This window comes from Boleophthalmus pectinirostris, unplaced genomic scaffold (genome assembly GCF_026225935.1).
Source record: "Boleophthalmus pectinirostris isolate CB_2022bp ecotype Guang Dong unplaced genomic scaffold, ASM2622593v1 HiC_scaffold_19, whole genome shotgun sequence".
In the NCBI taxonomy this organism is placed as follows: domain Eukaryota; kingdom Metazoa; phylum Chordata; class Actinopteri; order Gobiiformes; family Gobiidae; genus Boleophthalmus; species Boleophthalmus pectinirostris.
Genome location: NW_026571140.1, coordinates 7,303,488 through 7,325,702, shown reverse-complemented (window position 1 = coordinate 7,325,702; position 22,215 = coordinate 7,303,488).

Below are 22,215 nucleotides of genomic sequence, written 5' to 3'. Positions count from 1 at the left end.
ACGTCACACTCGCTTAGTCCACTTTTTTTATACAGTCTATGGTTCACAAGTCTTTGTCATTGTCTCTCCGTGCTGTGCTGCCCTGTCACCTCTTCTGTCTGTTGGAGGTATCTGTACATTTGCTCTTCTGGAGGTGTCCATGCACTTGCGTTATTAAAACAACAACCTGCAGTGAGCTATGGACATCTCCAACAGTGTATGGACAGACTTTACTTTGGCACAAATGGAACCCCATACTTCTTAAAGATTTGATTTAGAACAGCCTGTAGGTTGTAAAAGCGGTGCATTTGACAAGTGTGACAGTTTCATATTTTATAGCTTTAATTGCACTGCAGTCTGTATCTGGAAAATGTACAGTAACGGAGTACAACCACTGGGCACTGGTGGAATCCATGTTAGAGATGTGCGGATGGGCTACTTTTTCATCCGCAACCGCATCGCAAAACTCATCATCCGCCCGCTATCCATTTGCAACCACAGTTTTTAACCAGTTTTCAAAACCGCACCTGCCCACCATCCGCTCGGTCCCCTCCCATTTGCTCCGAGTTCAGAGTTTTTTATTTGAGTAGTGAAACCGCCACCCGCCCGAATTTAATTAAAATATTATTTTTCGTCACGTCATCCGCCCGACCCGCGGTTACCGCCATCCTTGCATCTCTAATCCATGTATCATTCGTTCATTCGTTTTTCAAAATAAAACCAAAAATACGAAAATTTTAAAAAATATATATATTTTCTTCATTATTTGTCTCCAAAACCAGAATGATAAAACAGATAACGATTAATTTTTTCAGTTTTGGATTTTGTGTTGAAAAATGGAAAAATGGATAACGTCCCATTTTGGTGACTTAAACTGCAATGCTGCATATGGACTGAACCAGGACTGAATCAGGACTAAAACAAGACTAAACCAGGACTAAAACATTTTCAGTTTTAGTCTTGGTGCCAGTCTCAGTCGTGGTCCTGTTCCCGGTCTCAGTCCTGGTCCTGTTCCCGGTCTCAGTCCTGGTCCTGTTCCCGGTCTCAGTCCTGGTTTCAGGCCTGGTCTCAGTCCTGGTCTCAGTCCTGGTCCTGTTCCCGGTCTCAGTCCCGGTCTCAGTCCTGGCTTCAGTCCCCGTCTCAGTCCTGGTCTCAGTTCTGGTCTGGTCCCTGTCTGGTCAAGGACCTGGTTTAGTCCTGGTTCAGTCCTTATGCGGCGCAAAAGTCCGTTATCCGTTTTATCTATTATTCATTTAAACACAAAATCGAAAACTGAAAAAAAAATAAAATAAAAAACTAATTGTCATCAAAGAAACCAGTTCGTTTTTTTGGTTTGTTTGTTTTGTTTTCTTATATTTGGTTTTATATTGAAAAATGAATCCACGAGTGATACACAGATTCTGGTGGTATTGTTGTCCTTTCCTTTTACAGGCCACATTAGCCCCACATCCCTTTAAAGCCTGAGAACTACAGACTGTTTTACTGTCTCAAAGATTTTTGAATGTTACTACAAGACGTGGGACATTTAAAGTTGGATCACGTCTCGGCTCACATTCACACTGACACTGTGCAACGCTGCACACGATCGATCGTAGTGATGATCAAAGTTTGCAAATAGCAGACTGGAACGCCATCATGGCACTACATGATAGCTATGTTTGAACGAGGGGCAAATCTGAAAGAAGTCTCCCAAAGATCTCCATGTGAAATGTGAAATTAAACTGGTCATGTTCAGTTGACAGGGACTTACAGTGTTCACAGTCTCGTTCTAATCTCTGTTTGGTTGAATGAAAACACATCACACCTTATTAAGCCAAAGTTGTTCATTTTGTCTTCTTATATACTTTAACTTCTTGGGTTCTTTTTAAGACGATGCAGTAAAGTGTATTTACCTCGTTGACATGTTTGGGTGCTCCTGCATCTTCAGAACTGTCACCGGTGTTGGTAGTGACATGTTGTATATTTTCTGTGGGCGTGGTCAACCTGGTGGACCAGGCAGTTCGCTCAGACTGACCACGCCTCCCGTCGCCAGGTGTTCTCTGGAGACATAAGCACTGGGCATAAGCACTGTAGTTAAATCATACACAAAACTCCGCCAACAGCTCGTATACCCCAAAGATAAAATCCCACAAGAACAAAAATGCAACGCCTTCTACGAAATCCAATGCAAATCATGCAATAAATCATACATAGGTGAAATGGGCCGGGCATTCCACATTCGAAAAAAGGAACACCAAAAGGAATGCGAAAAGGAAACATCAGGGAGACTCACCAGAACAAGTAAACAATTGATTTGTTTAGTTAGTGTGTGTTTTGAGGAGGAGTGTGTGCACCGCAGGCACCAGCTCAGGAACTATTTTTGACTACTACTATTTATTTTCATTTAAAAAGAACCCACGACAATTGCTTTATAAATAAACTTGAATTGAATTGGTCAGAACTGATCATGCTTGTTTCTGTTATCATGTGGAGTGGGTGGTGCTGGGCTTGAGGAATGAGCTACCGTATTTTCCGGGCTGTTAGACGCACTCTTAAGCCTCTAACTCCATCATAAAATGACCGTGCGCCCCGCAATCCAGAGCACCCTATACACGAATCCACTCGGCTGTCCCAGCACGGCTTCAGTAAACTAAAAAGCCGCACCACCCACAGCGCACGCAAACACACACGGAGCAGACAGCGACCCACAGCCACACTCATCACTCCACACGGACGCGGAACAGAACGGAGGAACGAACCGAAAAAGCGAGTCCAATGTGCCACTCTGAGCCACAACTGAACAACTGAGTCACTGCGAACACGCCGACAACCCTCCCTACACGCCACAACTGAACAAAGCCCAGAGTCACCGTGAACGCGCCAAACAAAGTCCGACTGACCCATCCAACTGTTGTGTTTCATTTAAAGTCGGATGCGGTTTATTTGTGAAAAAAGTTTGAAAATAGACCATTTAATGACAGTGCGTCTTATAATCCAGAGCGCCTAATAGCCCGGAAAATACGGTAGTTGAAGTAATGTAGAACAAAATAAATAAATAAATAAAAATGTTCAGCCTCATGCACCAGCTTTATGTTTTTTACTTGGTTTGTTAGGTTTGAATAATTGTAAAACGACATTTGGTCACCATATATTTTCCATTCTTTTTCATTTATTTCAAACTCTGGGGTCTTGTTTCCCCCGCTCCTTGTGCCAGACGAGCTGTGGGCTTTGGCTGTTTTTAAATGTAAACCTTTCTCTCTGTTTGTCTGCCACCGGTTTGGTCAGGGCCCTGTGGCGGTGTGCAGCTCTCTGTGATGTCTCTGTGTATGTGCTCGCTCAAGCGGAGCCGACGTGAATGCCAGGACACGCCGGTCACCATTACTCCAACAGAGCAGAGACGGCCGCGCGCACGCTCCCTAGATCACATGCACGCTCCCAGCCCACACTCGGACACAGCGCGGGGCAGTGGTGGGTCCCGCGGACACGCCGCCGCATCATCGCTTGACTCGCCGCTCGCTGAAGGAGAGAAGTGACGTTTTCTTCCTCTCTGCAGGTCTTTCTTTGCCGGAGGAACAGCCACAAAGCCCCCTCCTGGTTAGTTTGATTTATTTTCACTTGATGAGAAATACAGAATTAGATACTTTACACAATAGAATATGAAGGATGATTACCAAAAACTTAACTGGTAACTTAAAGGTCCACAATATGACATTAAACAGCTCTACCTTACATTTACTCAAGTCCTGGTTTAGACCTGGTTTAGACCTGGTTTAGTCCTGGTTTAATCCTGGTTTAGACCTGGTTTATACTTGGTTTAGTCCTGGTTTAATCCTAGTTTAGTCCTGGTTTAATCCTGGTTTAGACCTGGTTTATACTTGGTTTAGTCCTGGTTTAATCCTAGTTTAGTCCTGGTTTAGTCCAGGTTTAGTCCTGGTTTAGTCCTGGTTTAGACCTGGTTTAGTCCAGGTTTAGTCCTGGTTTAGTTCTGGTTTATTCCTGGTTTAGACCTGGTTTAGTCCAGGTTTAGTCCTGGTTTAGTCCTGGTTTAGACCTGGTTTAGTCCAGGTTTAGTCCTGGTTTAGTCCTAGTTTATTCCTGGTTTAGACCTGGTTTATACTTGGTTTAGTTCTGGTTCAGTTCTGGTTTAGTCTTGATTTAGTCCTGGTTTTGTCCTGGTTCAGACTTGGTTTAGTCCTGGTTTAATCTTGGTTTATTCCTGGTTTAGACCTGGTTTATACTTGGTTTAGTTCTGGTTCAGTTCTGGTTTAGTCTTGATTTAGTCCTGGTTTTGTCCTGGTTCAGACTTGGTTTAGTCCTGGTTTAATCTTGGTTTAATCCTGGTTTAGACCTGGTTTATACTTGGTTTAGTTCTGGTTCAGTCCTGGTTTAATCTTGGTTTAATCCTGGTTTAGACCTGGTTTATACTTGGTTTAGTTCTGGTTCAGTTCTGGTTTAGTCTTGGTTTAGTCCTGGTTTCTAAGGGATCTTAAATGTGGTAACTTAAAGCTCCACAATAAGACATTAAACAGCTCTACGTTACATTTACTCAAACTCCCCTCACACACCCAAACAGGCTGCGCCACAGCTTCTCCCCATGAGCAGTGGACGTGCTCCAGGAGCACAGGCACAGATAAAAGGTCTGAAGGGACTCAGTGCAATAATCTATTTATTTATTTAATGCTTTTATTAGTATGGATGTGAGAATGTGTCTATATTTATTCATTTTTACTGCTACAGATTTGCTCTCTCGAAGTTTCGTTGTATTTTGTAAAATGACAATAAATCCCACCTCGGTGGAGCTGGAGGACGTGTCTGGGGTGAAGGAAGTCTGGGACACCCTGCTTAGACTGCTGCCCCCACGACCTGGCCCCGGATAAGCAGAAGAAAATGGATGGATGGATGGACAATAAATCTAAATCTAATCTTTATTCAATTACAGGTAGTTTTATTGCTCCTAACATATCTAAAAAAACAGACATTCTGACTGTGACTGTCACCTCTCCACAGATCTGACCTGTAACTTAGTCCGGTTAGGTCTCCATGAAGATAGAAAGGTTTAATGACATACTGTGAAACATTCCAGATAAAGCAATAACATCTCCATGAAGAAAAGTATTTGACGGACCCTCCACCAGAAAAATTACACAATGCACCTTTAAAATGTGGTGTCCTAAAGCAGTGTTCCCCAAACTTTTTTGGGGGGACCCATATTATAAAAGTCACAAACCTCTGTGACCCCAGTCAAAAGAAATTCGTAAATGACAAAATAAAGGTGGATCTGATCATTATTGAACATTAATGAGGATATTTTATTGTTGACTGAGTGATCGTGTCTCTGAACATTTAGTATTACTCAAGATTTAAACAATGAAAAACAGTAATTGAAGCAGCAATAAAAGGATCCATAAGTCGCCTATTTGGACATGAAATGTAGAACATTTCTTTTTCTTTTCAAAATTCAATTGAACCAGCAATATTGAAACAGTCAACACACATATTGAAATAGTCAATAAAATAATTACAAAAAGATTAGAAATTATACAAAACATGTCTTAACATTTCAACATTTCTAATGAGAGAGGTGGGTCTGTCTGTGTTGTTGTTGCACCTTCCAGTCCGAGTGCAGGAGGAGAGTAGCCAGACTGGCGCCACCTAGTGCTTAATTTCATTTCTCTTAAGCAACTAGATCAGGAATTGGAATACACTACACGGTTTGCAAGAATCCCAGAAGTTGTAGACTGCGCACCGGCCAGTCCGTGAAGAGCAATGAAGCCATGACTGGGTCCCTTTTGTGGTACAGCACAAAAACAAATGGTCGAGATGGATGTAGACAAAGCCAGACATTCTGTGTTGGCAACGATTCCCAAGATAGAGGATTTAAAACTGGAACAAAGAGAATGTTTGGTGAATTTTACCAAGGAGAAAGATGTTATTGTCCTTCTTCCTACAGCATTTGGGAAAAGCTTAATATACCAGTTAGCCCCGTTAGCGGCGCATTACATATGTCACGACCAAAATAGCAGCGACTGGTTAAATAAAAAAAGTACCCGCCTACTGTCGAGCAAACGAGTTCTAATGCAGTCAGACAGTTTCCACAAAGTGAAACCGGCTGATGAATCAGGCTAGGAGGAGGTCTGTATATTGCAGACCTACATGCAGATCGTGACAAGACGACCCCAAGAAAATCTCTTGCAACCCACCTGGGAAACAATGTCCTAAAGTGCATAAGGCTCTAATAAAACAGTGGAAAATGCATGTGTTTCTTATGACAGATGATAAGATGCATCAGCACAGTGTTACACGTCAGGTTTAATAGAACATGCCGTAAGGAAAAGTGCAGTTATTCCGAAGTCAGACATTTTAAAGCATTTTTAAACTGACTCTTCAAAGGAGCCTGCTGCTGCGGCCAGAGCGCTGCTACATGATCTAAAACCAGTTTCACTACTTGAACGCTCATCTGTTTCCTTGTCTTTGCTTTGCAGTCGTAAAATCATTGGACTTAACTTATGCGATTTTCCGATCCATGTTATGATGTTGAACTCTGTTTCTAAACTCCATGCACCTTCACCAGCAGGGGGTACGCCGTCCACCCACTGACCCACTCCTGACGTGAGATATAAAAAAAAAATAACAAATATAACATAGCTACAACTTAAATGTCAAACCACAGCTATTGGCAATGGTGAAAACAACCTGCATAGACTCATGATATCTGCACTACTGTCCTACAGTGACCTGAGACATGAGGGACAAGGACTGAACCAGGAATAAACCAGGTCTAAACCGGGACTAAACCAGGACTAAAACAAGACTGAACCAGGACTAAACCAGAACTAAACCAGGACTAAACCAGGACTGACTGTTGGGACGGGCCTGGAAGTGCGCCCACCTAGACTGTCGGGTGACCACAGATGAAAGAAGCGGTGCAGAGCCCCACGCTCCCCGATCGTACTTTGTGGACACCCTGCTCCACTGACTTGGGGTTCTCTCTCTGTTGCTTTCAAGTCCAACATTAGTCCTAGGTTTAGTCCTGGTTTAGACCTGTTTTAGTCCTGGTTTAGTTCTGGTTTAGTCCTGGTTTAGTCCCGGTTTAATGCTGGTTTAGTCCCGGTTTAGTGCTGGTTTAGTCCTGGTTTAGTGCTTGTTCAGTGCTTTTAGTCTTGGTTTAGTCCTGGTTCAATTCTAATTTAGTCCTGGTTTTGTCCTGGTTTAGTGCTGATTTAGTCCTGGTTTAATCCTGATTTAGTCCTATGATTTATGTTCTGTAATTGATTATAAACAGCATCAATATTAATAACATGATTCTGCATCATTTGGAGTAAAAATACTCCAATCAAATAATCTAATATTCCTGACTTTTACTGGGCTGGCACCTTCATGTTTTTACTGAAAGTGAGTTTTTTTTTTTTTTTTAAAAAAAAATAAATAATGACCCCTGTGTGTATTTTGGCATGTCAAGTTGAGAATATGACTGACCCACTTAAAAAATCCCCACTACATCACTGTTCACCAGAATCATTTGGATGATTTCGGTCCTGGAATTGCCAATCTGTACTGAACAAAGGGTATCTGTTAACTTGAAAACTAACAGCTTCATGACATCACAAGGTGGAACAGAGCATTTTCAGTTTTGGTGATGTAGACAGACTAAATAATGCAGATCTACTCCAACATGTGTGAGTGAAACAAAACACAACTCTGGGTATGATTGGAAGAGGTAACAACATTCTCACATGACTTAAAGTAAAATTTGTGCAATATAAATCGAGTTTCAAAATAAAAATCCAATAATGCAGTACATTTAAAAATTTGTGTATCATTCGTTCATTCGTTTTTCAATATAAAACCAAAAATAAGAAAATGAAAATTATTTGTCTCCAAAACCAAAATGAAAAAACAGATAATGATTCGATTTTTTTCAGTTTTCGATTTTGTGTTTAAATGAAAAATGGAAAAAAATCAGACAACGGCCGTTTCCCGTTTACGTGACTTCCGTGACTGCGATGTCGGACTGAACCAGGACTGATCCAGGTCCGGGACCAGACCGAAACTAGAGCGGGACCAGAGTGGGACCAGAGCGGGACCAGACCGGGACTGAGATCAGAACTGAGACTGGGACCAGACCGGGACCAGAGTGGACTCCGAGTTTTGACTCCGAGCCTCAGCTTCGAGCTCCAGCCCTGCTGTGGGCTCTGAGCCTCCGGTCTGGTCCCGCTCTGGTCCCGGCCTGGTTTCGGTCGGGTATCAGCCTTGGTCTGGTCATGGTCTGGTTCCGGCCTGGTCTCGGTCTGGTCCCGGTCTGGTCCTGGCCTGGTTTTGGTCTGGTCTGTCTCGGTCTGGTCCCGGCCTGGTCTCGGTCTGGTCCCGGTCTGGTCCTGGCCTGGTTTTGGTCTGGTCTCAGTCTCGGTCTGGTCCCAGTCTGGTCCCGGCCTGGTCTTGGTCTGGTCCTGGTCTGGTCCTGGTCTGGTCCTGGCCTGGTCTCGGTCTGGTCCCGGTCTGGTCCCGGCCTGGTCTCGGTCTGGTCTCGGTCTGGTCCCGGTCTGGTCCCGCTCTTTTCTCAGTCTCGGTCTCCGGTCTTTTCCCGGCCTGGTCTCGGTCTGGTCCCGGTCTGGTCCTGGCCTGGTTTTGGTCTGGTCTCAGTCTCGGTCTGGTCCCAGTCTGGTCCCGGCCTGGTCTTGGTCTGGTCCTGGTCTGGTCCTGGTCTGGTCCTGGCCTGGTCTCGGTCTGGTCCCGGTCTGGTCCCGGCCTGGTCTCGGTCTGGTCTCGGTCTGGTCCCGGTCTGGTCCCGCTCTTTTCTCAGTCTCGGTCTGGTCCCGGTCTTTTCCCGGCCTGGTCTCGGTCTCAGTCCCGCTCTGGTCCCGGTCTGGTCTCGGTCTGGTCTGATCTCAGTCTCGGTCTGGTCCCGCTCTAGTCCCGGTCTGGTTGCAGTCTGGTTCCAGTCTGATCCCGGACCTGGATCAGGTCAAAACAAATCATTATCTGTTTTTTTCATTTTGGTTTTGGAGACAAATAATGAAGAAAACAGTTGTTTTTTCGTTTTCTTATTTTTAGTTTTATATTGAAAAATGAATGAACGAATGATACATGGATTTTTAAAAGGTGTATGGTGTTATTTTCCATTCCCTTACTTGCTTGTGTCTATATAAATGTAATTGCCTTGCCTGGGATGTCTCACAGTGGGGCTTCAGACATATTGTATTTTTATTTCTACACTATACCTTGACTAGCGTGCCTTCCCACTGTGAGAGGGATTGCATACCCAGAGATCTGACCTGTCACTGACCTGGTTGCATCACCCGCTTGTCTCCATGGCGATAGCGACTGGAGTCTAAATAAATCTAGCAATTCGAAGACACTTTTCTTCACACCGGTCAAGAATGAGCCATTGCAGTAGGATCGAGCCCTTCACTGTAAAAATACACTTTCCTTTCAAAAACTGCAGTAGCACAGTATACTTGGAGAAATGATACTGGAATTTAAGTTGACCAAAACATTCCCTCACAAAATCCGCTGTAGCTGTTTTATATTCGTAACACTGAACTCAAAGTGAACTGTTCCTAAGAGATAAGTAGGTATTTTGCTGTGAGGGAATATTTCGCCTCAACAGCAATGAATATTAAAGGAACATTTAAAATTTAGTTTGCTTTTATAAGGCCTCACACACAAGCTTCAACAGTGAACGTTCAAGCTGTTTTCATTGGATTTTACCCCTAGGAGGAGTTTTTTTCTTTTTATTCTTCAGTTTATATGTGTCACAATGGGGTATGAAAGCACAAATGATACAAACATTTTATCAGCTCAAACGTTCTATCATGACTTGTATATCACGGCTGCTTGGCTCCAGGGGGACAGGTTCATTTTAGGTCCCATCCCCACTAGTACGTATTCAAGTCGTTTTCGTTGCGGATGCAGTGTTCGTCCACACTAATCTGACTGAAAACGGCTCCAGAGACAGAATGATCTGGTGCCGCCAACTCCCACGAATTCATCTGAGTACTGATCTGATCCGGCACTGTGTGGACGCCGGAAAATACTGATATGCTGATGTAGGTCTATGCACCACACAGTAGCTAATTTACCGCCAAAACGCTAAGAGGCTAGAATATATTCATATAAATATCAGGGGCATCAAACTCATTTTGGTCTGGGGGCCGTATCCAACCTACTTTGATCCCAAAGGGGCCGGATCAGAAAACTCATGTCATATAAACCCCAAAAATAACAATAAGTTCAAATATTTGTGCAGAGAAACTCAAATCTATTACATAAATCTTTTTAAATTAATGAACTCTTTCTTTTACAAAATATTATAATATTATGAACAATCTGAAACTTTAAGAAAAATGCAATTTCAGCACAGTGTTTTAACATGAACTTGTATGCAAATAGGAATAAGTATTTTTTTCTTGGAAAATCCTGCACTCAGCTCCACTTTTCTCATTTTTGTCATTTTTCTGATGAGGGTGTCACGGTCAACAGTCAAAACAATCGTCCTTTAAGAGCGTTTGGAAAGAGACAAATCTTCATTTGTGGTGCTCTGGTGGGAGGGGCCACGTACAGAGTCGTTGGAGACGCTGCTATGATAAGCGGCGCAGAAAATTACCAATATTTTAATAGAAAATATAATAAAAATATTTTAGTAGAAAATCATCCGAGGGCCAGAGTACAGGTCTTGGAGGGCCGGATGTCTGACACCCCTGATATATACGGTCTGTGTGTACGACCTGCAGACGTATAATCTCTGAAAAGTTTCACATGAACCATCTTCAATGCGATAGAAACACAGAACAGACTCACCATCAGCAGAACACCCCTCTGTCACAGAAAGAACACACATATTCCACTGAGTCGTTTCCTTTAGTCCGACAGAAGCTGAATCCTATCAGCACACAGTAGCGAGCTGTTGTTTTGAGCACTTAGTTTATGCACATTAGCCCATGCGGTTTTAAGTTTTGTTTCTGTAAAACGTAAACAAATATACTCAAAGCTGTGTGGATAAGGAAGGATTGCAGACACAGAAACATTTCCGATACAGTGATACAGTGATTCATTTCAGTGTAAATCTGTGGAACATACCAAGAACTGTACCTGGAACTGTATGCTGTTTCTTGGACTTGAGTTTGGTGTGACTGACCAAAAAATATGTGTCAAAAAAGGGTGAAAATATGCAGAGGAGTAAGAAACAGGTCCGTGTATCATTCGTTCTTTTGAATTTCAATTAAGAACAAAAAACAATAACATGGGAAAACAGTTTATTTCATTATTCAATTTTAGTGTTTAAAAAAAAAAGATTTTGACCTCTATTTCCAGTATTTAATTAAAAGTTTATTTAAAAAAAACAGTCATTGTGCCTTTTTCAATTTTGATCTTGTATTCTCTCTGTTTTATTTGCCCTGGAGGTTCTGCTGCTGTGCTGCCTATCGTATATTTTTAAGTTTTTGGATGCATCAGTATGTATCAGTGGATGTTATAGGCCATGGCTGCCATCGAGATCCAGGCTAAATACATCAAAGGTTTGTTTGGAGCAGGAAAGACACATGTGGAAATTTCAGCCACACTGAAACTAAATGGAATTAAGATTAAGTGCTCAGAAATGAGTATTTGAAGATTTTGTGAAAAACACAACCTAAGAAACAGGTAAGAGGACTGGTTACTGATGCAGAGCTGGAAAGAACGTAATGGGCTCATTTTTGGACAAATATGTTCTCTTCTTTGTAGCGACACGTTTATGTTCACGTTGCAGAAAGTAACTGTTGAACTCCCTGACAAAAAACAGGAAGCAGCGAGGCAATAAACTCTCCTTTGTTCAGATGACCCTGAATTCAGCAGCATAACTTCATATAAATAAAATATATCAATAAAACAATAATATAAAATTAAATATTGGAAATGGAGGTTGAAATCAGTTTTTTTTTTTTTTTTTGGTTTTTTTGACACTAAAACAAATATAATATAATATAATAAGAATAACAAACTGTTTTCCCATGTTATTGTTTTTCGTTCTTAATTGAAATTCAAAAGAATGAATGGTACACGAACTGAAACAGGACAGATTTCTGTAGAATCAACAACTGAACAAAACTGTTATTTATCTCAGGTAAAATATGTTATTTTGTTCTGGATGTTCCAAGAATTTTAGAGAGGAGATGTCTTTCACATTTGAGAGCGTCTGTGGTTGGACAGTTCCAAGTTAGGACAGAGGTTTTTCACTCTCTTTAGTCCGATTCCAAACCCCACTGGATCCAGACAGAACATAGAAGGGGCTGGCTCATCAGGCAAAGCAAAACTATTATGAGACAAGCAGAAAAGTACCTTAAGACTTCAAAACGTAGAGATATTAAGCTTTTTCGTGAGACATAGTCATGAACATTGTATTGTTATGTTTTGTTTATTGTAAACCGCAGTAGATCTAAAACTGCTCTTAATTAATTGACTTCCTGCTCAAAACTGCAAAACATTTAGCATGTAACATTTTTACTTTAACACTGTGATCCTGTTCATTTCAGTGTTCAGATTTTCTTTTTAGGCATGACTAAAAGTTCGACATGAAGTACTTTTTGAATGACACTTTTTCTTTTTTCTCTGGATCCTGTTCAGGGAATGTGTGAGTGTGTTATGCAGTTTTGTTTTCTTTCTTTTTTTTTTTTTTTTTTTTTCCACCAGGGCTGGTCTTTATATTTGCACGTCTATAAAGACATCTGTGAGTATTATTTGTTTGATTTGATTCTAACCCTTTTAACATAAACCCCCCGTACATTACGCTGTCATAGCAGAATTTCCATATAACTCTTGTATCCATTTATAACAGTTTGTATTGACAGTCTGACTGCTTGTTATTAATGAGCCCTAATGATATTTTCATATGTGATATTGATGTTCTGTCAGGAGGGGATGAAGGGGGTTAAAATTGCATAGCCTCAAAGTGATGATTCTGAAAGCGTTACAGCCCAAGGGTGTATCGATAGTCACTACCAAATTATTTAACCAATCATTCTGTCTGTTCATATTGATTTAAATATGAAAAATCTGCTGCATATTTGACCCATTATCACTCCTGTGGGAGGGAGGGGCCTATAAGTGTCCCGTGTCTGCACAGTGCGCTAATACAACCCAAACAAATGGAAATAAATCGCTATATTTTCAAAATCTTTGATGTGACTAAAACTTTACCTGTCCAGCCAGAAACACACACTTTAGCAAAACTTTACAAAGACGAGTAGATCTGGAGCCGTGTCCTGTCTCCCAGATTTCAGAGGACGTGACTGACAGGCAGATTAACAAATCAGAGAGACTCATGCTCTGTTTACATTAAAAACAAACATGGTAGTTACACGTAATAAAAAAGACATACCACGTATGTCCCTGATTGACTAATCCACCTGTCAATCACATCCATCTGAAAACAAGGAGATTCAGAGGCGACCAGACTCAAAGCTTTGTAAAATATTAGAGAAGTGTGTATCCTGGAGCTCAGGCAGGCCACATTTGTCTTTATTTATGTGCAACTACATAGAAGGTGAGTGACTTCTTATTATGGTTGAAACAACTGGCATTTTAGAACACAGGTAAGTGCCAACACAAGTGTGTAATTAGATTCATGGTTGTGGCAGCAGAGGCACATTCATGTCGTCTGTCTTCTCAACTGTTTGTTGCCATGCAATGGAAAAACTTGTGTATTAGAAAACTCTTCCTACAAAACAAACATATTTTATAAATACAAAATTCATAAATACAGAAAAGCCTCTTGGTAATGCTGCTGAAATCAAACCAGGCATAGTGCAAAGTAAGAAGAACCCTGAAGAACTTTCAGCTAATGTTGAAAGTGATCTGAGACATGGAAAGAAATATTGACAGTGAATAGGCTACTGCTCTTGGCTTTGGTGATTCTCAACAGTGGAAAGAGAAATAAAGACCAAACTTAAATCACTTTTTCTTCAGTTAAAAAGTGTATTTCTCCAGTGCAGCACTGCATGAACTCTTATGAGAGTTATTACATCTGAGTGTCCAAGAACAAGCCTATAAAAGATTCACTTTGATAATTCACATTCAAATTTAGTCAGTGGCTGAGTTGACATGCATGAACATTACATTATTCTGGATCTTTAAGAAACAGCAAAACCTGATGTGAGTCGAGCTGCTGAGTAGAGCTGCTGCTCCTCTGTGTCAACAGGAGCCAGCTGAGGCGTCTGGTGCCTGCTGAATTCTGGACATGACTTATCCAGAGGATGGCCCGGTGAAGACCCAGCACACATTGGAGGAACTATGTCTCCCTGGAAGAACTGGAAGAAGTGTCAAGGGGTGAGGAAAATCTGAGGGTCCCTGCTCAGACTGCTGCCCCGGTCCTGGATAACAGTGAGAAGACGGACAGACAAAACAGCCCCCTCTCTCCCTCATTCCTTTATGGATACTTTGTACTGTTTGATTTGAACTACAGTCTCTGTAATAAAATGAGGAAGATGGAAGTATTTTCTCTAGATGAATAGTGTAATGTATCTTATAGATGATAAGTAGCACTTAATGATATGATTAGGTGTAATTTATTCTTTCTCTGTACAGTTCACACATCTGCGTTAATAGCTACCTGTGAATATGAATATGAGAAATGTGAATAAAAGAGTCCCACTCTCCCTCATGTTATTATACATTATAGATAAATATGTTCAGATGAATGACTTGTAGACACTCTTTGATTTGATCAGTGTTTATTTCTAATTAACAGAAGGTCAAGATATGATTGTTCTGGCAGTCCTTAGAGATTTTAATGCAGCTTTTCTTTCATAGAGTTCTTTTTAGTATTTTCTACAAACCACAGCTTATTATCTCAGGTTAATTAATGTTTTCTTTTCTTGAATCAAATGATGTGTTATTTATTAATTAATTTAGCAATTTGTGTGTCAAAATATATATATATATTTTTTTGCTTTTTGCTTTATTGAGACCAGTAATTAGGTCCTCATAAATCCTTGAGAACAACATCGTCTTAAGATATGGGTTCATTTAAATTGAGCGTAGAGTTTGGGTTGAGGTTATAGGTCTCGTCTCCAGGAATAATGCAAGTCAAGCCCGTGTCCCCACAAAGCATGGACATCTACCAGTGTGTGTGTGAAAAGTGTGAGTTGCAGAAGGTCAGAGCAGATTTGATGGAGCAGATTCATCTCAGAGCCTTTTCCATTTCTTTAAAGTGGGATCACAGTCTATAAACAAACAGGATTTACTGTCCTGTCCTTTCTCCTTCAACATTGCTCAAGTCCTACATTCTGCTGTTTCGACGTATACTTTTATCAATAACTAAAGAAAGTACCACGGATTTTTAATTTTTTTTAAGTTTTTGCAAATTCTCTGTATCTATGTCTAAGAAATGACCGTTTAAAAAATGAGAGGTATTAAGAAGCTCAATCTACAACATACTATTATAAACATCTGGTTAAAATAGTGTAGATGTGTAGTCTTTGTAGGGACACAGTACACAATAACATTAACCTAATAATACGTTATATCATGAGCTTTAAACCATGTGGCAATGTTGTTTCATAATCATCAAAACATACCTGGACATATATTTTTGTTTGCGCACGTTTGAGTATTTTTGCTATTTAGCAGTCTTGTAAAAAAAAAAAAAAAAAAAATGCTACTGCTTCGCTCTGCGTGTCAATCACACTAGTGTCTTACACTAACAATACTTCATCGATGCTGAGACACCTGCGTGCCAATGGTTAAATTTGTCCACTAGAGGTCAGAGTTTCTCCAAGGCCTCAGACACGTCGAACCATTTGAGACAATATTGCGACTGAGGTGTCAATGCTTCACGAGGCTCCATTCACCCATCACTAATGATCATGCATATAATCACACAGACAAAGATGAGCAAGATGTCATTTATGTTGAGCACTGACTTTCAGACATGCTCTTGGAACTGTTGGTCAGATGTGTGTGATTGACAGGTAGTTATCCAATCAGGCTGCTTACAAGGGAAAAATAATAATAATTAAAGCCGCGCGCGGCGATGGTGGCCCTCGCCCCGGCACGCACCGCCCCCCCACGCGACCGCCTGGGACTCGCGACTGCCCCGTCACGCCACCCTGTCTTCCCGACACCGCCCAGGCCGACAGCTCGTCCATTAGACACATTACATAATGCCCCTTTAAATATTTTTAGGAGTGAATGCGCCCCTGCTGGCCAACAGTGGAAAATGCACCATGTCCGTTATTTATGTTTTGCTCATAGTCATGCATAGAACTTATTCCCTGAATTTGGTCCAAATCCAATAATGTTGACAGGTCATGTCTATGCTAGGGGGCACTATAGTGTTCACTTTTCATCTGTTTTGTAGTGTATTATATTCAGGCTCACATCATGCATTATTGATTGAAATTTCAGCACGATCCGATTAAACATGGGCATATAATATTTTTTTTACAATTTTTTGGGGGAGTCTTTGCGCCCCTGCTGGCCAATGGTGGAAAATGCATCATGTCTGTAATAAACTTTTTTGCTTGTAATCATGGGCAGAATTTAATTCCCGAATTTGGTACAAATCCAATAATGTTGACGTTTCATGTCTATGCTAGGGGGCGCTATAGAGTTCACTTTTATTAAATTTCATTTTTCATTACATTCAGGTCTGGATCACGCAATTGTGATTTGAATTTGAGTTCTCTAGGACAATGCCTGTGGCCGTGACAGGTCACCGAAAAAACAGGAAATGAAGGCGTTATTCGCCGGCGTGCTACGGGCGAACCGTAAGGAGTATCCCAAAAAAATTTGGCAACTTCTGTGAGTTCATGTCTGTAGATGTGACATGTCAAATCCCAAAAAAATTTGGCAACTTCTGTGAGTTCATGTCTGTAGATGTGACATGTCAAATCTGAGCTCATTTGGACCAAACCCCGGGGACTTGAATCTTTTTGTAGACCCCCAAGTCAAAACGGCGCCGAATGTTTGATCCAATATGGCCGACTTCCTGTTCGTCATAGGGTCATGCTCCAATTCATCTTTTGGCTTGTCTCATTGTTCTCTATCACTGTTCCGAATTTCGTTTCCCTGCGACAAACTTTGCCTGTCCCCACTCCCATAGGGGTCGAATTCTAGGTGGCGCTGTTGAGTCGGGTCACTCGGGTCATTGTTGCGATGCCCATTTTATCGAATTTTTCGCCGGGCCGATCGATCTGGACCCCGGTTTGGGGACTTTTCGTCCATGTTCAGGGGGTCAAAAATGCGATCGTTTGGTCGGAAAAGGGAATAAAAAAAAAAAAAAGAAACCGACGAAGAACAATACCCCTCGCCCCTAACTTTGATAGTGGCGAGTGCCAATTAGCCTAATACTGTTAAAGAAAAACGTGTTTGATAGCATGTCTGCTGTGTATGACTCCACCGCGTTAAAATATTTCTCAAATGGCAGTGCCCCCCCTGCTGGTGACCCATGCCCCTCCAGTAGATGTGCTCTGACGCCAACTCTGACAATTAAGAATGTGAACATACACGCTGAGCGAATTTTGGAATGAATGAGCTATAGAGTTTGCATTTTTATCGAAGCTCCTTAGTTTGTTTGCTGTATGATTGTTCTAAAATCTAAAATCAATCGGCGGATGGCGGGCGGGTGCGGTTTTGAAAACCTTCGGTGCAAAATGGATAGCGGGCGGATGATGAGTTTTGTGTCGCGGTTGCGGATGAAAAAATAGCCCATCCGCGCATCTCTAGCGGTCAGGTCTTGTTCCCCACATAGTAATAAAAACAAACACACACACACACACACACATGCACACAGAGGGTGATTCAAACGTCCCTTCACTTATCTGTCAGTGCACGTTGTCTGTCTCAATCAGGAGCCACAGGGGGGCGCTAATCACAAAAACTGTTGTTGTGTCCTTAAAACAAAATTCAGAAAAATGTAATCATTATTGCAAAGAAAATATACAGACGACTGACTAAATATAGAGCCTAAATATATATTGTTCCATCTTGAACTATAAGTGGATATAGTAATTATCATCACAGGTCTACTGTACACTTGGAAGTACTTTTGGGGGACAGTCTACACCACTATCCCTTGGTAGTCTTTGTAATTATTCTGTGGTCTAATAAGGTGAAGGTTGAAGGATATTTATTGTTATTCTACTGAAATATGACAGAATGGATATCTATAACCGAGCGAAGACCAAACCCAACAATTTGTGGTGTATAAAAAAGGTACAAGGATATTTATGATCAAATTGTAATTCTTATTCTAAGAATACACTTGCAACTACTGACTTTCAGAAAATCCTGAAAACCTCTTTTCTCTTACAAACCACAGCAGCCCTAATTAAATGTAGTTTATGTTGACAAGGGCTGCAACTATGATTTTAGTCATTATAAAACTATAATTTCTATTGTATCGTAAGACAAAAGTACATATTTACCATTCTATCCTTTACTCCAATAGTATCATATCTTTTCCCACTTGTGATTCTACTTAATGGAGACCAACTGACATATTTATTATGTCTATAAAATCTGTTAAAGTCAAAATTAGACCAGAACACATGGATGTGCAATAATAAAATATTTATTCATAATATAAATGGAAGGAGACTCAGTGGTTTCCTTGTGGACACACAGAGGGACACACAGCACCTACGACTCGCCGTAGCACTGTGCGAATCCTCCCAAAAGAAAAGCGTTTTGGAGCTTCAGTCACTGTTTGCTCCTCCAGGGGACTTGAAGAAGAGTCCACTGCCGGAGCTTTGGTCACAGGAGAGGTGTCTGTGTCCTCTACTCCAGCAATCAGGTGTGTTTCTTCTGACCCAGGGAGGACTATAAGTTCAGAGCTCTCGGAGATGTTAATGGGCTCATTTTCATCCCAGGAGCTCGGGGGCGCAGAAGAAGCTTGTCCACAAATGGACCAGATGCCAGAGTCTTGGCCTGTAGATGTGGCTGATTTAGGAGCATCTGTCTCGACTTCAGTTGTTTCATGTGAGACAGAAGCTTGATCCTCCGGGGGACTTGAGGAGGAGTCCACTGATGGACATATGGACATCAACTCCTCTGAGATCATGAAGCTAAAAAACACACACACACAATTAGTCCCCACAAACTCTTTGGGTTTTTACATAACTGTGTGGTTGAGATGTGTAGACTTACTATCCCTGGAGCTCAGCCTCTTGCAGATGACCCATTGTTATGTAAGCATGTTGGAGGGCCTGACTGGGAGTCAGTCTCTGATCTCCAAACATATTTAACATCCCCTTCAGGAGGTCAAGGAAGGCCTTCCTGTCCTCTACCTTGGCGTTGGAGTTATCAGGAGGGTTCTGTCCATTACAAAACAAACACTGATTAGACTCTGTGAAATACAGATGTGCATTATGAGGGCGAGTGTTGATCAGTCGTGGAGACTTACACAGACAGGGCTGTCCAAGCAGCTGGGGACTTCAAAGTAGGTGCTTTCCTCTTGAGTGGTGGTTTCGTATTTGGCAGCATATTCTTCAGCTGTCTGTACATTGACAAGAGTGTGAGTAAAATTATAAGGCTAGTTTTGGACATATCAAACTAAAACGATTCAATATTAACAAGAAACAAAGTGAATAAGTACCAGAAGTCTCCATGCTGCGCCGTTCGAGGACTGGACTTAGGTAAAGAAGTTCTTGCTATGGAGTCCAGCCTCTAGCAGGTGGTCAGGTGGCATACCCAGTAAAGTCACCAGGCGCTTTACCGCTTGGTACTCACAAGTGACTGGGAACAGGTTGTCAGCCAGATAGAGAAAGGCTAGAATGCAGCCAACCCCCCACACACATCAATGGCCTCCGTGTACGGAAGACCGAGTGTGACCTCAGGAGCTCTGGAAAACAAAGACAAAGTTCAGACTAGTCCTGGTTTAGTCCTGGTTTAGTCATGTGCTCTGGTCATATTTTAAAGGAGACATATTATACAAAAAAGCAGGCTTGTTTCTCTAAACTATGACTATTTTAGGTCAATATTGCAGTTTAAAGTGATGAATGTATTTAGTATAATATAACTAAATATAAGGGACGCAAACATATGTCTCCTTTAAAAATCCATGCCCACTGTATTCCTCCTGATATTAGTGTGAGTTGCCTCGTACCTGGATCCACACGGCTGGAGCGTGGCCCCCAGCTGGACTCGGGAGGCCTTCCTGGCCTCTCCAAAGTCAATTAATTTGACCCTTAAAGAGTGCTCCTGCAGGTCAACGAACATGATGTTATCGGGCTTGATATCGGTGTGTACGATACCAAGCCCTTTTAGTGCATCTAGAGCCACCAACAACTGCAAAGACACAAGAGGGAAAAAGAATTGACAAAAAGGTTGAACTTCAAATTGCTGAGAATTGGGATGTAAGAAATGCGCTAAAAATGAACAAAGTGACGCTAACAGTTTAATATGAACTAGATCAGTTTTGAAACCATAAACCTTTGGTGCAAGGCCTTCATGTTGCAACATAATATTTACAGTAAATCCTTTAGTACCTGGTGGGCAATAGGCCGGATCTCATTGAGCTGGAGTGGTACCCAGTTCCTGTTTGACATGAACGAATAGAGGTCCACTTCCAGCATCTCAAAGGCCAGACAGTGAAGGCCCATGACCTCGAACTGCTCCACAAAGCACACGATGTTTGTGTGGCTGGGGTCGAGGACACTGAGCTCCTCCATCATGGACACCTAAAGAGACATAGATTTGAGTTCAAACTGTGAAGTCAAATGCATGACATAATACTGGTCAAAAAGTGCATTTAACAAAGCAAATACTGGTAGACTCTAGCTCATGTTCTGTTTAGTCCTCTAAATTCAATTAGCTTTTGGCTCTACCACCTCTGCACCTCTGCCAATATAAAATCAAATCTTTGCAAAAACTGTATTTGAATCAGGACAGAAGTCTGTGTGACTCTGACCCTCCAGTTTCATTTGACAAACCTGACTTACCTCGTGCTCCTTCTCCTTAAACTGTTGCTCTTTGAGGAGCTTAACAGCCACAATCTGGTCCTGGTCCACGGCGTGGCACTTGGCTACGCGGCCAAAGCAGCCGTCACCAAGCCACTGCAGGACGGAGTAAGAGTCGGTCCGGCCCTGCAGGGTGTGACCGATGGTGACCTCTGAACTGTGCTGAGGTGCTAGACAAGAAAGACAAGACAAGACAAGACTTCATCAGGGTCAAATGCACTGGACACTTCTACAGGATTTTCTTCTGCTACTTGCATTGTTGTTGTCCAATTGCAAAATACCACTGTTACCTTTAAAATAACTTAGTACTACTACTACTGCTACAACAATTACTACGACCAGTGTTGGGAAGGTTACTTTTAAAATGTATTCCCCTACAGATTACAGACCCCAAAATGTAGTTTGTAACGTAATCTATTAAATTACTTAAAGTGAGTAATGTAATCTGAATACTTTGGATTACTTGATATTGTCGTGCTTTTTAAAACGACATGAAATGTAGCAACCACATCCTGCAAATTCATGTTTGTTCTCTTCAAATTGGCCCTGGTTTAGACCGGGTTTAGTCCTGATTTTAAACCTGGTTTTAGTCCTGGATTAGACCTGGATTAGTCCTGGTTTAGTCCTGGTTTAGTCCTGGTTTAGACCTGGTTTAGTCCTAGTTTAGACCTGGTTTAGACCTGGTTAATCCCGATGTTAGAGCTGGTTTAGACCTGGTTTAGTCCTGGTTTAGTACTGCATTAGACCTGGTTTTAGTCCTGATTTTAGACCTGGTTTAGACCTGGTTTAGTCCTGGTTTAGACCTGGTTTTAGTCCTGGTTTAGTCCTGATTTTAGACCTGGTTCAGACCTGGTTTAGTCCTGTTTTAGTTTTAGACCTGGTTTTAGTCCTAGTTTAGACCTGGTTTAGTCCTGGTTTAGACGGTTTTACTCCTGGTTTAGTCCTGGTTTAGTCCTGATTTTAGACCTGGTTTAGACCTGGTTTAGTCCTGGTTTAGTTTTAGACCTGGTTTTAGGCCTGGTCTAGATCTGGTTCAGTCCTGGTTTAGTCCTGATTTGAGACCTGGTTTAGTCCTGTTTTTGTTTTAGACCTGGTTTAGCCCTGGTTTAGTCCTGGTTTTAGCCCTGGTTTAGTCCTGGTTTAGTCCTGGTTTAGACCTGGTTTAGTCCTGGTTTAGTCCTGGTTTAGAACTGGTTTTAGTCCTGCTGTAGACCTGGTTTAGACCTGGTTTTAGAACTGGTTTTAGTCCTGGTTTAGACCTGGTTTAGACCTGGTTTAGTCCTGGTTTAGTCCTGGTTTAGACCTGGTTTAGTCCTGGTTTAGTCCT